The sequence below is a fragment of the Mustela erminea genome, chromosome 2 (genome assembly GCF_009829155.1).
Source record: "Mustela erminea isolate mMusErm1 chromosome 2, mMusErm1.Pri, whole genome shotgun sequence".
Taxonomy (NCBI): Eukaryota; Metazoa; Chordata; class Mammalia; order Carnivora; family Mustelidae; genus Mustela; species Mustela erminea.
The window spans coordinates 74,419,697-74,432,395 of NC_045615.1; positions in this window are offsets into that span (position 1 = coordinate 74,419,697).

Below are 12,699 nucleotides of genomic sequence, written 5' to 3' on the forward strand. Positions count from 1 at the left end.
TAAAAGAGTCTTCCAGAAATTTCCCTACCCACCCAGTCAAGGAAGTAACGATGTCTGATAGATATTAGAACATCTCTTGCTGTTTTATACTATTCCTGGATACCCTAATAATAAAACTCTGAAAATGTATGATGCCTGCTAAGGCTCTACTTTTATATTTGCGAAGTTACTAAAGGTAGAATATCCAAACCTTGACTGATTCAATCTTAGCAGAGATCTTCTGAGGAACTGTGCAGACCATACCTCAGCATTGTTCTTCTAGCAGTTGGGAGGTTTCATTCAGAAATTTTAACCCACTTTGGTGAAGGTTGTCCAAGTGGAATTAACTCCTTGCACTTCTAGGCTGCCCAAAGTTCACTAAATGAAAATGCCAAGAGACACAGCAAGAGCATGAAGCAGGAAGCTAACAATGTGATAAGAACAACCCACCACAAATGATACCAGTCATAGGGTCTGCGGGGATGAGGTGCATGTCAAAAAAAAAAAAAGAAAAGAAAGGAAGAAAGAAAGAAAGAAAAAAAATGTATCTGCTCCAAGTGTAAAAAAATAAAATAGAAGACTGAAATAAAAGGAAGACTAATTGCATAAACAAATTTATATCATACCAAATGCTTTCTCCCTACAAGTCTTAAGAAATTTCTAGTTTCTCATATGAAGATGGTCATAGAGCTATCTGACAGGATTTTAGTGACCAGTGTCCAGTGATTTTATAGAACCATGAAGATAAATCCTTGTACTTTGAAAGACATTTGAAAATTCAAACGTTTATTATGAGAGTTTATGAAAGTATAGAGTTAATCCAGACTAGATAAAATACCCAAAGTAAAATAATTTGATTTAGGAGTCACCACTGAAAAAAACAAAACCAAACTAGTCACTTTCCAAAGTTATATTTCAATAAAGAAAAATCATTCATCACCAAGACAGGCAGTTTTGGACAAAATTCTGGACATCTGCAAGGAACCAAGTATCTAGAGTGATCTACCCTTCTCATTGAGAGAAACGACTGTTAGGGAGGACTGAAAAACAGCTTTTATAGGCTATAATACACAGACACAGGAAGGAAGCCAGTACAAGAAAACAGAGTGAGGAATTTGCCAGTGACATTCATTTACTTGATTGTTATTCACATATAAATATATAAATATATATGATGATGCTAGGAAGCAGCAAGGACTGAATCAATGATATTACATTTACTGCCTGAACACTATGTACTTGTAGCACACTCAAAAAATTCCTCTTCTATCAATGGTGCTACTATTGATTTGTGTAGCTTTGCAGCAATTTCCTAAAAGAAAAAAATACCTAGGAAAAGGATTACATGCAGACCAGCTTCCTGTTGTTTGTCCTTTAGATTAATTCACCATAGCCTTCTTTGATGCAGTGTTAAACCAATAAACAAGGCTCAGTGTGCATCTGCCAATACAGATTAAATATATACTCTGACAAAGAAAATCACATCTACCTTATAAGAAAATAATGTGAAAAAAGTAATGATTTTAAAGTATATTCAATGATACACCCTGATTGTTGCCTTATCTAACTCCAAAAAACTTTTGCACTGGTCAGGAGGAAACAAAAAATTAAATACAAAATATGGTGATCTGTCATTTCATCGGAAAAATACACTCTCAGCCCTTCGCATAACTATCTACACATTTCAATTAGTAAGAAGAAGAAAAGAGGAAAAGAAATGATATGGGCAATATAAGTGCTATTTATCCCAATCAAAAGGATTCTTCCACTGACCAGCACAAAGGGACAGTTACTTTCATCTGAAGATTTATTTGAAGTCATTGAACTCAGCGGGTGGGAGACCATTGCCAAAACCAGGTGAAATAAGAGACAATTTCCTGATCCTCTTTCCTTTAAACATCATTCAATAACCAGATAATCCAAGCAGTAAGAAACAGAACTAAAAAATTAGCTATGACATTTGGGCCAGGAAGAAAGCCAATTTAGGAACTTTAGGTACCAATTGCACTTTTTAACAATTAAAGCATTTGGTCATCTATACTGCCAAATTACGGAAAGTCAACTCTTGCCCTTAGTTTACTATATTAGAAATTACCTTTTCAACAATTTAACTTTGGGAAATGTATATTAATTGTTTCACTAAGTTTTATTTCATTTTCAAATTTGCAGTAGGGAGAACTCTAGTTTAGTCAAAGATATATTCTGAGTGGGCAGGAAAAGGAAAATCTGAAAGGTCAAGAATATAGAGCTTCATCTCTATGTGACTGTCATCATTGAGTCTCTGAGCCAAGTCGTGAAAAATATGTGTCAACCCCAAAGTCTTTGGAAAGAGAGTTTATTTCCTTTCATTTTCTTCCTCAATTCCATACTTAGAAGAATTGGATGACATCATGTACATTAATCCAAATTTGTCTTTCTGTCTTCTTTCTCTCTTCTGCCCTCTCTACAAATCCTAGCTCTCTGGTTATAAACCTAAAATTACTTTCCTTATTATCTATCTTGATAAAAAGAAAATTTTCATCTATCCAGAGGGAGTTTTTGTTCTTATTTTTGTTTTGGTTTTTTTTTTTTCCCCCATTATCCATACCAAGGAAACCAGGACAGAGATTGGGTTAGAAGACAGGATGCCAGGCTTTCTTTTTCATCCCTTGAATTGGGAGAGAACAGGCAATTCTAGAGACACTTCCAAGTAGATATCAAGATCACTGGGGAAGGGAGGCCTAGCAGAGGCCATAGCAATATGGTTGAGATGGGTGGCTATATAATATACTATAAGAAATAGTACTGTCTCCCAACAGGTTATTAGTGAAATTCAAGGGTTTCAGAAATTGTCAAATCTCCCAACATGAAGAATTAGAAGTGTTGACGGGTTGGAAGCCTTAGCAAAAAAGTAATAAAGATAACATTTTCAGAATAATCCACATTTTATTTCCTACACTCCTAGAGTATAAAAGTAACAAAAATTCAGTGTATATAAACAAACAACCTTATCTTTTCCATTGGCTATTATGCAAGGATTAATAACCTCCCAAGCAAAGGGACATTGCAAACTCCTTTTTTTTGGAACTTTTTATTATAAATACATCATAAGACATACTTTCTGTAGCTTTCACAATATCTGCTACATAAATGTGCACCATAAACGTTAAAGGAGAAGGGAAAAGAAGAGAGAAGAAATATGGTAAAAAGGAATGAAGGAGGAAGGAAGACATACAAGTGGCAAGAAAAGGTTGAAAGAGGCAATCGAAGAAACAGGTAAGGAGAGAAAAGAAGGAGGAAAGAGGGGAAGAAAGAAGAAATAAACATTTCTACTTCTTAATATTTAGCAGTTTAATCAGTGATATCTGTTCCCCTTTTCACTGCTATACTGAAGAAATCTCAGGTCTGGGACACCTGGGTGGTTCAGTGGGTTGAGCATCTGCCTTTGGCTCGGGTCATGGTCTCAAAGCCCTGGGATTGAGCCCCACATCAGGCTCTCTGTTCAGTGGGGAGCCTGCTTCTCCCTCTCTTGCTGCCTGTCTCCTGCCTACTTGTGATCTCTCTCTCTGTGTCAAATAAATAAATAAAATCTTAAAAAAAAAAAAAAGAAAAGAAAAAATCTCAGGTCTTCTAGAGAAAAACACAAATGCATAGACTATCGTCTCTATAAGTTCATGTTTTCTATTATTACCTGAGCCCTCAGCACTACACATTTTTTATTTGTCTCTGGTCCATGTTGCCTCCCATTTCCTTCAATATCTGTTTCATACTTTGTCTTCTTTCCAGCCCACTCTTAACTTATAACAGAAATGTAAGGAAACTGAAACTATAAAGTGAGTTTTCAATGTTCTGCCCTCATATCTATAAATTAATCAGCATCTGAATCAGTGCCTAACTTATAGGTCCAGAATTGGAGAGTTTCTTCTTCTAACCAAACTTAACTTTTCCTCATATTTTCTCTGCCTGTCTTGCCGTATTCTGGAATATTTGTCCTCTATCTTTTGTCCTCTATCTCCTTCACATACCTTTATTCACTGCCTTTCTACTGTGTTCTTCTCAAATCTAAAAACATACTGAAGTGCTCTTTGTCCTAAAAAGCATAATCTCCTCTAAGACCTCATGCATCCTACCGTGTGTCCACTTTTCTTCCTTCCTTAACAAATACCTTTAAAAGATGGCTCTACTTCTTCTTTTCCAAGTCACTAATGACTTTTCAATTGCCTCCATAATTTTGACTTTGCAGTTGCCATGTACAATCAAGTTTTCTTTTTATAAACCATCATCTTACTAGCTCTTTCTGTTGCATCTTGACACTGATAATGACATTCTCCTTTTTTTAAAAATGCTCCATCCATTTATTCCTGTTATGCTGCACATTCCTGTTTCTCTTAATAATTTGCTGCCCATGCCTTCCTTCCCTCCTTTGTTAGATCCTCATCCTATGCCTGCAACCTCAATGTCTGTGTCCCCAGGATTCTGTCACCAGCCTGGTGTTCCACGTCCGTGATCTCATCTTCCACTTATCTACTAATGATTTCCAAATGTAGGTCACCAGTCCAGACCTTTTCCCAACTATCCTCTTTGGAAATGTCCTCAAAATGAGTTTCCAGGACCCTGAGACTCAACACATCCCATACTGGTCATCTTTATCAGCCAGGGTCCCTATATGAAATTGCTGATGTACTTGAAATAGGATAATTTAAGGAGAGTTATAAAGACACTGTTTACAAATATGTAGGTATAGGAGAACCAACAAAGGTAGTCGAGTAACACAGAGCTTACAATCCCACACCAAAAGGAATGAGGAGAGGGAAAGTTAATGAAATAATGAAATGTGACAGAAGAAAACCTGTATAATGATGGGAACAATGATGTCTACTGGATCCATACTGACCTAATGTTATGGAAGAGAAAGAAGGATAGGGAATACATCTGGAAGGGCAAACAGATGATATGCAACACAGTATACGCCTTTGTCTTCTTTTCATCCATTCTTATACTTTGCTGGATAAAATATGAAACAGTAATGCAGAGGACTCAAGAAATCCCACCAGTTAATGTGGAAACTGCAAAGTGTTATCAATTTGGTCATAACTAGGATTGTTATGTGACTCCCAGAACATTACATGGAACTGACATTCTTTATATACAGTTCTGGGTGAAGAAGGATAAAATAAACACTTAAATAACCAAAAAGCATACCTGCTATGATTCACAATTCTGTAAATTTTTCATGGTGACAAATTTGGTAATCTTTTTTTTTTTAAAGATTTTATTTATTTATTTGACAGACAGAGATGACAAGCAGGCAGAGAAGTAGGCAGAGAGAGAGTCGGAAGCAGGCTCCCCGCTGAGCAGAGAGCCCGATGTGGGGCTTGATCCCAGGACCCTGGGATCATGATCTGAGCCGAAGGCAGAGGCTTTAACCCACTGAGCCACCCAGGCGCCCCACAAATTTGGTAATCTTAACTTCTTTGCCCCACACACGTTCCACATACTCTTTTCCTCCTACCTTACACTTTGGCTACACAAGAGTCTTTACCTTGTAGGGTGATCTAAACCTTTATCTCTGCAGAACTTGTATTCTTGGTGGTTACCTTTTTTTGGTTACATTTTTTTGGTGGTTACTTTTTTTTGGTTACCACTATTTTACAGTGACTACAATTTGGGGACAAGAGGGTACTAAGACACCCCCCCCAGTGAGTCTCCCTAATTCCAAAAATAGTCTTCTTTTCACCTATTGTTCGGCAGCAAAATTTGCCCTTCGTTATTACAATGAGTCACCCTGAAAGTCTGCTTCTTGTCATGAAGGGTTCAAAATAGCCAGAGCAAAGCCTAACATTCTAATTTGTTAGAACTAAGACTAGTTTTTCTAGCAGAAGTTGTTCTACCTTGGGGACTAGGACAAACAAATCCATAATTCAAGGTCATGAAAAAGGGAAGCAAAAATTCTAGCAGATTATAAAATATAATGTGAGAGATGGCTATTCCCACCTCTATAACTTGTTTGGCATACCTGTATACACTCTCTGTAGGTGAGACAACACTATGTATCAGTTACTTGTTGAAGGTTTATATCACATGCTACATAATAGTTCCTGACTTCTCAGAATATTTGCATCTCAGCTTTCTCTAAACAGAGTCTTAACAGTTTATTTCATTATTCTACCATGCCAACTACTTCTATGTGATAGGGAATATAGTAAGATAAGTAAAATCATTGGTTCCTTGCCACATTTTACATAACCAGGCACAACCTCTACTAAAGGCAGTATACATAAGATACTATGACATTGATAAAGCACTCTGAGAGTGCAGGAAAGCTGGTGCTAGCAGCAGTGCTGGAGGTAGGAAAAACAAATCCATGTTAAGAAACATGTGTTTATCTCAGTGAGGGCAAAGCACAATACCCTACATCATGGAAAGTGTTCAATGTAGTAAACCTTCCAGAAGACAGCTTACTGACCCTGTGAGAAGTGCCTAAACTACTGTTGAGTGCCTAAACTACCAACTACTGTAGTAGTTGGTAGTTTAGGCACTCAACTGTGATACTATTATTCAAATGATATGGCCAAACCCATACATAGCCTCCACTCCCAATGCCTTGATAAAACTATATCTATGGCCAATGAGTAATGACAAAGGAATCTAAGGCATAGTCTCCTAGAGGACACCAGGAGGGAAAAGACTCATTACTAATAGCAACAACTTCATCATTAAAACAACCTATACTGGGATCCTTCCCTTACTTGTTTTACCTACTCCCTTATCAATGCTTCTTAGAATCACATATTAGAACACTGGAATGAACTCTTAAAGATACATGTAAGGCATTATTTGGGGATAACACCTTGTTCATTGGGAAATTTTCCATAACATGCAATATGGCCTTTGAAGCAGCTATTATATGGTGTTGTGTTGGTGATAGTTACAATTTATGGGTCTGGAAGCCAAGGGGTAGAAGTGGAAATGGCCTCCCTCAACATTATTCTTAAGGGCCCCCTTGGGGAAATTGTGATTTCTACATAAAGGAATGCTTCTAGCTCTGGACATGGTAAGAATTTCACAAAACCTAAATCTACAGATGCCCCCTGATTCTATATGCCTACAGATCATCAAGCAGAAAAGGAAATTACTATATTGTTAGGCGTAATTGTCTCTGATTATCATAAGAAGATAAAGCTGTTTCTACATAATGGGGTAGGGAGGAAAATGTTATAATTAAGGAAACTCCATGGGGCTTCTCTTAGCATTTGCATTTTTTATAATAACTAAGAATAGGCAATTACAGCAAGCACAGTCTGACAAGGACACAGTAAAAAGGGCTTAAATCCTTTTAGGGTGAAGATCTTCATTATTCCAGTAGCCAAATAACAAACAACAAACAAAGAAAACCCAGACCTACAGAAGTGCTGCCTGAGAGTAGGGAGATCTAGAAGGAGTAATAGAGAAAGGATATAATGAATGCCAACTATGGCCTTGGAACCAACTACAATACAGGGATCAAAAACTGTAGCTTATCCCATTGTACTCTGTTTTGAGACTTTAAAAAAAATATGACTTTCTTGAAAAATCAATGAACGAAAGATAAAAGTTAACATGGAAACGAGTAGATCAAATTCTAAGGTGTGGACTATTGCAGAAATTGTCAGTGCCTTCATTCCTCAACATTTCCATGCATACTAATGTTTTCTTATTGGATGCATATGCTATTTTCCATCTGAAGGCTTACCTCGCCTTCAGACACATTTTCTGTTAGCACACTAGAAGAAGACCAGAAGTGCTATGCAGTTAATAACTTCGTAATGTGTTCTTTTTTTTTTTTTTAAGAGTTTATTTATTTATTTGACAGAGATCACAAGTAGGCAGACAGGCAGGCAGAGAGAGAGAGGAGGAAGAAGGATCAGAGAGCCTGATGCGGGGCTCGATCCCAGGACCCGGGGATAATGACCTGAGCCAAAAATAGAGGCTTTAACCCACTGAGCCACCCAGACACCCCCGTAATCTGTTCTTAATAAACCATGAAGGGATGTTGGTTGATAATTACTCCATTTTCCTTGATACTGATCTGGGGCAATTCCAAAGGGTATTTTTCACTGTTTCTGAAAGTTCACCAGTAGTACTGCGCTCTAGTGGTCCACAGAATAACCTCCCTCCCTACTCATGTATCCTTCTATATCTACTTCTGTATCAGTTTGCTATTGCCATTATAACATATTAAAAAAAAAAAAAAAAAAAAAAAAAAAAACATGAAACAGCACGAATGTATTATCTTATAGTCGGGAAGGAAAGATGTCCAGAATGGTTTTACTGGGCCAAAATTGGTGTTGGCAGAGTCATACACCCTCTGGAGGCTCTAAAAAACAATCCATTTCTTCCCTTTTTCAGTTTCACTTCCTCCATCTTCCTTCATCACTCCAATTTATGCTTCTATAGTCACATGGCCTGCTTCTCTTCTGCAGTCAAAGCTCTCTCCCCCTCACTCTTATAAGGACACTGATCATATCATTCACGGCCCACTCAGATAATTCAGAATAATTTGTCCACCTCAAGATCCTTAACTTCATTACATCTCTAAATCTTTTTGCCATATAAGGTAACATTCACAGGTTCCGGGAATTAGGACAGGGATATCTTGAGGGGCATTTACTCAGGTTAACACAGCTTTCTCCCTTATCTGACTCACTTAATTCACTTCCCTACCATCCTTCTGGAATCAGTTCTCAAACTACTTCCACCTAAATGCTACTCCCAGAGCCTGCTTCTGCCATTAGGAAGGCTATAATTACTTACTGGAGATAGCTGTTACGAAGCATCTCTCCCTAGATTTTAGCAATAAAATGTCTCCAAATATCGTCTTGTCCCCTTGTGTACAACTTTCTGATAATACTTTTTTCAATTCCATGTACCAGTGTTGATATTTTAAGTACCAAATATGACTTCCCAAGTCCTTAACAAGGGCTCAAACGGCACACAGGGCTTTGGCCCTGCCTTTCTCCTCAACAACATTCTCTCCCATTCTGGACTGATTTCAATGTACAAATGCACCGAGGCTTTTCTTCCTGATTTAGGTATTTTATTCCTTCTACTCCAAACTTAAATCCTCCCATCCAGTGCTTGGTTAAGCCCTACTGATCCTTCATCTCATTGTAAATTGCCCCAGAATGGTCTTCCCTAACATTCCATCAAAATTAAGTCTCATTATAATAGCTCATAATGTCTTATATTTTCCTTTTTATCTCTTGTTAAAATTTGCAGTTACATATGTATCTGATTAGTTCTTAGCATCTGCTACCATTGTAGCCTCTAAGCTCACAAGTCAAGGATCATATCTGATAAGTTCATAAACACAGTATCTTTTGCCAGGTCTCACACATATATAATCAATGTATATTTGGTAAAAAATGAATAAAGTAGTAAATGAATGAGCAGTACTTTAAAAGCCACCTCAGTCTTGAGAGATGCATTGTCTGGGAAGCATATCTCATATGGAGGCAGTGAGCATGCTTTTTATTTTATTTTATCTGTTTTTGTCAGTTCTGTGCTACAGAATATCTTTTTAAATGCAATGCATAAAATATTTAAATTACACAAATAAGCTTTTCTCCTCCATTTTATTCTGTAGGCTATAAATATTTAGTGCTTTATTCATTTTCATATTTTCTAGCACAAGCTAATTTCTCTTCTCTGCAAACAGATAAGCAGTGTTAGAATCTGTGTAAATAGGTGGCATTAGCATTTGTGGTTCCTAATCTTAGCTAAGCACTAGCATTCATTAAGGCCATTTATCTTCTTTTTGCTTTTCCCAAATTTTGTCCTTTCTTTTGTTTTCATTTCTCTATGTTAATTTTTCTTTGGATTGCTTTGTTTTTACAGGCAGAGGCAAGAAAGACAGTAACTATCATTATTGATTCTTAAAATTGCACAATGCAAATCAAGAAATTATTAATTCCTTATTTATTATCATTATCCTCTATTTTATTTTTCTTCAATTTACAAGTTTGGTACTTACATGCTGTAATAATTTCCTCTTCGTCTCCACGACCTCCCCCACTGTTGAGTGGATCTTTTTTCCATGCCATTGCAAGGACTCAGTCATTGCCAAAGATTTTCAACTAAATATATACACACACACACACACACACACACACACACACACACACACACATATATATACACACATACATATATTTTTTTTCCTAAAGTAAATCATATTATTTTCCATAATGTGGCCAGGCCTCATTCAATCAGTTGGAGGCCTTAAGAGAAAAGATTGAGGTTCGCTAAGGAAGAAGGAAGTCTCTTTTGAGACCATGTTAGAACTTAAGACTGCAGATCAACTCCAGCCAGATTTTCCACCATGCTGGCCTATCTTGCAGATTTCAGACTTACCAGCTCCAAAATTCATGTAAGAAATTTATTTTAAGGCATTAGATTTTGGGTTTGGGACTTTGGATTTTACTCTGGGTAACTATCAGAAAGGTAACATGATCCGACTTTTTTTTAAAGATTTCACTTATCTATTTGACAGACAGAGATCAAAAGTAGGCTGGGAGGCAGGCAGAGAGAGAGAGAAGGAAGCAGGCTCCCCGCTGAGCAGAGAGCCCGATTCGGGGCTCGATCCCAGGACCCTGGGATTATGACTGGAGCTGAAGGCAGAAGCTTTAAGCCACTGAGCTACCCCGGTGCCCCGATCTGACTTTTTTTTAAGGATCATTCTAAATGTTAGCTGAGGAAAAGACTATAGAGAAACAAGTGAGAAGGGAGACAAACTGAGGAGTAGTACTTTAGGAAAGAAATGATTGTGGTTTTGATGGAAGTGATGAGAAATACCAGATTTTTAATATATATCTCATTAAGCTATTCTAAATAGTTCCTGTATTCAAATCACAGGCATTGAGTGCAAGTTTGGACGACAAAAGATACCGTTATCCAAATCCCTTAAATTACTGAGCTTTGGAGACTGAGAATTTGTTTACCAAAGGATACCTTTATTTTGAAGGTAGAAATCCCTTATTCCATATCACTCGTGAGGGTTCTGCTTCTCTGATCAAACCCTAACAAATACAGATGGTACTTACAGCCATAAAACTAAATGAAATTACTTAGGGATTAAAGGATTAGGGTAACTTTAGAAATGGTCTAAGAATTGGGTCATTGGTCAGTCTTCCCTTTAAAGGTCAATTTTATGAGAAGAAACAAGCAAGTGAGACTGAGAAATAGTAGTCTATATGGTAGAAAAAGAACCAGAAAATTTTTCCAAAGAAAGTGATAGATTATACCAAATACTGACAAGTTGAATAAGATAAGCAGTGAGTTGACCATTGCACTGGATGGAGTTAAACAGGCAAGGAAGGTGTTATTCAAGACTATTGCAGTAGGCGAGCAGCATTGAACTCAATTCTCCTGAAACAAAAAATGCCACCGTTTTTAAGAACAGGGTGAACTATTGTTAAAATATTAGAGGATACAGGTGAGATTGATCACTGTGATTAGATGGTCATCTGTGTTTGCTGATTGATGCTTATCAAAGTTAGGCTCCTACCCTCTCACAGAGACTGGGAAATAGAGGCACTATTTTAAGGATTCCATTTCAAAAGGATGGTTCCCAGTCTTTGAGAAATACAGTCCTGGTTTATAAAACTGGCAAGAGTCTGGGAAAAGACTTACATCACAAAGGGGAAGTTTATAATTGCATGTTTTTTTGAAGTCAGTGCTCTATGAAAGGAAAATCAGGGACCTATTGTTAGGAAGATACCTGTTGAAACTTTGTCAAGCTAGGGGGAACATTAAAGCCGGTCTTGGTCAACTTACCAAGGTAGAGATCATTAGTGCTCTAGGAAGAGTAGTTTCAGTGGAGTAGTGGGAACAAAGTATTAATCACATTAGTTCAAGAGAGAGGAGAAGAGGAAAGAGAAGAGAATAGAAACAATTCTGAGAATTTTGCTATAAAGGAGCAGAGAAATGGCCTGACAGATGAAGGGGGAAGTGATGGTCAAGAGAAGACATTTAGGATGAGAGAAACAGCTGTGTGTTTGTACAAAGATGAGAATGATCCAGTAGGGAGGAAAATATTAATCATGAAGGACAAATGCTAGAGGCCAGTTCTTAAATAGTCGAGAAACAATATCTAGTGTGCAATTTAGGGCGCTGATTTAGGAACACTAATTACTTATCACAGTAACAGTAGAGAGAGCCGAGTCTTTTCAGATCAGGGGCAGGAAGGTGGGGAGGTATATAGTGAGAATCTGAGGAAGGTCTTTTCTGTTTACTATGGTAAGAAGCTAGGTTTTCAGCTTAAGCTTAAGGATGGAGGATAAACTGATAAAGGATTAAGACACAAAGATATGAAATAGTTGCTCAAGGGCAATAAGAATGGAAGGACTAGGAAAACATGGATTGCAGTAGTGTTTGACTAAATATTACTGCTCATCAGTGCAAACCAAGGTTAGTCAGCATAATTGTGTGATATTGACATGGTCAGTGGTGAATATAGCTCGACCAGGATTGGGGGGTTACCTATGTAAGTATGACAGAGGGGGAAACTTTGAAGACTGTATATTTTTTACTATATACAAAATCACTAGCTTCTTCCTGTCATTACTGATGCCAATGTATTCTTCTGCTCTTAAAAATATTTTATTAATTATAGTGTATGTGCTTCTCTGTTTTCAATTAACAAGTATTTATTTAGGACTACTAATAATAGCTAATATTTACTTGTCAATTTAACTGTGTCAT